Source organism: Cynara cardunculus (assembly GCF_001531365.2).
Source record: "Cynara cardunculus var. scolymus isolate 2C chromosome LG 13, CcrdV1, whole genome shotgun sequence".
Lineage (NCBI taxonomy): Eukaryota > Viridiplantae > Streptophyta > Magnoliopsida > Asterales > Asteraceae > Cynara > Cynara cardunculus.
In genome coordinates, this window is record NC_037540.1 from 14,903,189 (window position 1) to 14,908,615 (window position 5,427).

The window sequence follows — 5,427 nt, forward strand, 5'->3', positions numbered from 1 at the left end:
GTCTCGCATTATAGTCATTTAGGACTCTTGTAGTATTAATTATTATAGCCTATTAGGACATTTTTTTAGTATTACTTAGTTCATTTTATAGGACACTAAAATTTGTTTCATAAAAACATTTTTTGGGACATTGAATTTCGTCTTATAAAAACATTTTTTGGGACGCCCATATTTGTTTCTAAATGCAAAAATTTTGTGACAACATAAAGTGTCCTATATTATAGTCTATTAGGACACTTTTTAGTGTTACTTAAACCATTTTATAGGATTACGGGTTTTGTATCATAATCCTAGAGTTTTTTAGGACACTCAAATTCATCCTATTAACCTAATACAACACCTTTAGACGAGACACACATTTTTTGTCCTATAAACTTAAAAGTCCTATTAACTACCTTATTAGGACCCTAATGAGTGTCCTATAAAGCCTATTTTGTTGCAGTGATACTAACAAAAACAAGGAAAGTGATGCAGAATTAAGGAAAGTGATCAGAATAAACACAAATCACATTAGGAATATATCCGTTGATACCCCATACATTTCTTGATCATAGAAACAGGAAAAGTGATGCTAGATTAAGGAAAGAAAATAAATAAGTGCAATAAGAATAAGAAATCTTTAGGTATGATATTGCTAGATATCTCATAAAATGTAAAACCATTACAACAACCCTCTTACAGTTTAAAACATAAACGCTACATCTCTGTTTTTCTATCTTTCGAATACTATAAAATGGGATAAGGAAACCAAAAAACCAATTTTTTCGTATTTCAAAGGAGCTGGTTAATTCGTCTATTTGTTGATCCAATGGTTTCACAACAATACCCAATGCTTATTAACTGGTCCAAATTCTACAATAATCCTAAGGCAGGAGGAATGGTTCTCATGGATCACATAAGTATAGAGAAAGGCTAATCTCTTATCTTATAAACAAAAAGAAACATACCTGGAGAAAGGCAGAAAGCAATTAAGTTATGATGTTGATCAACAACATCCTCCATAGTAAAAATAAAAAATCTATGTAGTTAGCTAAGAGATTAAAGTTTCATTAAAATGAAAGCTACTGTTCTGCAGCGGTATTGAAAAATGAAAATTTTGCCAAAAATTGGGACGAAATAGTAGAAGATTTTAAACCATGCAGATTATGACAAAATTACCTTACCTTGCCTTCTATTGGACTGTCAGTCATGTATTTTCAACTCAGATTCATATCACATAAGTGGTGAATCCACAACTAGCTTCCTGTTATCACACTGACGAAAGGTAACATATGAATAAGTCATACCATTGCAGGGGAAAAGCAATCCAAGTCAGCTGGGAAATTCACAAACTCATATGGTATGCCTTCCCTCTAAGTCCGCTGTGTGGAACCACAATTGACAAAAAATTCACATTCACCAGTTGTGATGACTATAAATCATTGTTGTGTTAAAGACTGTAAGAACACATTCATGACTCAACAAGACTACCATTGGCCGAGATGCTTCTGTTTCCTTTGCTATTTTTCACTTTTAATCTGTTCTCCATAAGTATAGGTAGTTGGTCAACCATTTTAGTGAATATAGTTCATTGTTCAGATAATGGGTTCAAACATTTGGGTACCAAAAATCAATAATGTATCATCTAGTATGTTGTAACCATACATATAAAAGTACTTATTGTTTATAAAACAAATATGGCAAAATGTGATCCAAATAGTCTAAATTAGACTTGATGTCCAACATGAAAACAAGGAGTACAAGTATTATTGCCATATCTGAATGCTTCTAGTCCTATTCAATGATTCCATACCGGAAGGTGCAGAAAATAGCCATTCCAGCTGAGTTCATGAATTACATTACAAGTTTGCAGGGTCAAAGTAGTGAGTATGATTCTAAAGACTTAAATGCTAAAAGAAAAGCCAAGTAGAAGTGATTGTACTTACCGATAAACCAACCCTAAGATTGACATTTTAGAAAAAGTTGGACTCATACGGTGAAGAAGAAACCTATTGGAACAATTCAGAACTTAGGTTACAAGAAACTATGATTCTTGAACTATCGCAAGTAAAATCTATCTTGTAGCAATAATTGGGTATCCTTCAAGAAGCAAAAATCCATACAATTAATAAAAATCAAGAAGAGTTTCATCGACTTTGATACCAATATGAAATGATCCACAAACTCAAATCAATGGGAAACAGCAAAAATCTCAAATCAATGCAAAATGGTATTTTGGTGTTTGTTTGCGGCAAAATGCAAAATGGAAAGCAACAAAAAACTGTTTTGGTATTTGTTTGTGGCCTAAACTCAAATCAATTCATGTACATTTATTTACCACATCTTTGGTTCAACATAAAAACTGTTGTTGGGTATCACAACTAAAATTAGCCATGTGATAAGCTATCAAATAAGCTCAATATATTTCAGCATTTCAACAAAATGTTGGAACACATGGAGTTATCAAATAAACCTATGGAGTTATCAAGCCATTGATATAGCATCAACCACAACGATACAACTCAGTCCTCATTGGAAGATAACTTGGTTGAATAATCCCATTGAGAACACCAATAAAATGTAGAATGCATAACAAATCACACATTTTTCACTATGGCATTTTTATAAACATCTAGCATGCATACCATAGAAGTAACTAAATAGAGGATCTTTTATGTACCTTTAGGTTGAATCTGGGGAAGCCAACCAACATTTGTGGAATTTCTGTCTACATCCAAAATCTCAACCCATCTATCCAATTGTTCATCAGGGAAATAAGATCTTCTGATGGGATTATCATTCTTATCGGAGGATCTTTGGGTGCTTATTCTTAAATGTTGGTTTAGTTCTGCTAATGGAATGATGGTCTGATGGGGGCAGCTTCTGTTTTTCATTTGGCCTTCATTGGATTTTATTGTAGAATCAAGTATTCGCGTTTGAAGTTCTTTAAGTTCTATGCTAAAGACATTTCGTTGGTGATCAAAGAATCAAAGAAGCTTTGTAACTAAATCCCATTACTCTTGCAAGGGTTATACTTCACATAAGTGGTGACACATTTTCTTTATGAATTAAGCACACCCAACAAGTCAACATTTCCTATTTCAAGTGTTCAGTCTGACTTATGTATTATTGTGCAACTAACAATAAAATAGAAGTACCTAATAATACAACTCCATTTAATACTCCACCTCTTTTCCCAGTAAGCAATTTTTAGTGCTGAAATTCAATATAATCATGCACCATCCAAGTGTTGTCTTAGCTCAACTAAAGTCTTTGTCACAAACATAGAATATGCTTAATGTGATCATAATTGGGGTTTGATCGACTACTCTTTGACATCATGAAAGATACAATTGGGTTTGATCAACGGCTTTTTCCGACGTCAAATTTTGGAACATCTAAATTTCCATAAACCCTAAATCCATTTAGAAAGATAGATGAAGCTGTAGACATAAAATCACCTATGCTCTGAAAGTGTCAAGGAAGAACCAGGGGCTCGATGAATGATAGTTATCCTGCATAGAATGTGGATTAATGGGGTCAAAGCCCATTTCAGATGTAGCAATCATAGAAGGTCCAATATAAAAAAATATGTTCATAAAAAAAATATGAATCACTATTAAAGACAAACTATTAAAATTAAGAGGAAAACTTGAACATGGAGATTTAGAAGGGAATGAAACAACTTTTCAGCGTATAACCTAAGATCAAGAAGCAACGATTCTCTATAATGAAAGGATAAAGAAGAAATTTAATGAAAAGAGAAGGAAATGCTCCTGATTGGAAGAAATCCATGGTCTTCTTATACCAAAATTAAAATCTGCTTTCATGTTTTGAAAACAAAAATTTTAAAAAAAATTAAATTTAAGTTCGTATAAAAAGATAAAAAAAAAGAAGATTCATGAATTGATAATTTAATATCAAATATACAGAGTTTAAAAAAATGATAAAAAAATATACAAAGTAAGTCATTGTGTACGGTCCCTGTTTGGTAATCAAACAACAAAATCAAAGTACAACAAATGAAAGTAATCGAACAATATTTTTCGTATATTGAGAAGTAATGTAGGGTTTTTCTTTTTCCCCATTTTGTTGATCAAGTGTTTGGCCCGTATAAGTTGTAAAGTTATATTTACATTTATTCCTTTCAAAGTTTAAAAATTGCAAATTTCCTTCCACGTCTTATAACGCTATAACGGGCCATGGCGAGCTCCATGCCTTATATCCACGCCAAGGGAGTTAACGTGGCGGCAAGGCCGCACCTCGCCTCCATGGCGACGCAAAGGCGCGTTGTTTAGAACATTGGGTGTGACAATGGAATCACTATTACCAACATATAAACTACTTAGTCCCATAGCAGGTCAAGAGATAAACATATGCATATCTTAAGATAATATGTTACCTACCACATCAAAAGAACATCACTTATAAAGTCGTGGTTTCTATATTTTTTTTTTCTTCCTTATCATTAGACCATTAACGAGTAGAGAACTTTGGTAGAGAAATATTACAGATATGGTATTACTGTTTTCCTATTGTATTATTAGTTTTGGTTATCAGCCTAAAAGAGAAAGAACCTCAGCTAATCAGCATAATATATTATATTCTATAGCTCAAGAACCTTAAAAACAAAATTTGTATCTGCAATGTGACCTAATGTTTCAAAAGCATAGTGACAAGTAATAAGTAATGAAATAACAATATGATTTGAACCAACTTACAACTAAACTTCCAGTAAGGAAGAAACACTGTTGCCGGTGACTCGAATGATACTTTACATACATGAGAACTTGAATCTTTGTTCCAAACGTAATTGGCTTCCGTCTCCTTCGTCTCTTTTAACCCCAAGAACATGTTAGAGCTCAAATTCACTTTAAATAACGTGAAACAGCTGGCCAAAATACAAATGTCCACTTCTTCTTTTTTTTTTTTTTTTTGCAGAAAGAAACCCTAAATTAGAGATTTTTAAAATCTGAAACAACAAACACAAAATTCTACTATAAAAGTGACCAGGAATTTGAAGATTTCATATATGAAAAGAAATTTAATACCATTTACAATGAGAGGGAGCCGAGAGTTTGAATATCTAGGAGAGATTTTAGGAGAAGCATAAGCGGGAAACTTATCTGACAAAGATTAAACCATGGGAAAGCATAAATGGCTCCACAAGACCTGAATCGCCCTCTTTCATGTAAATGGATGATCTGTTATCGTTGGTAGGCTTCTTCTCCATAAGTTTTTCTTGCTATATTTTTCTTCTTCAAGGGGTTAGGGAAATAAATGCGACCTGGATAGCAAAATCAAATCAAAAATCATAGATTCATTCAATAACACATATCTACCAATTAATTTCCTTGAAAAATAGATTCAATCGATACATACCATTTTCAGCCATATTTGTGGATTGCGAACCAAACCAGAAAACAAAGCCCTAGATCTCAAAAATTC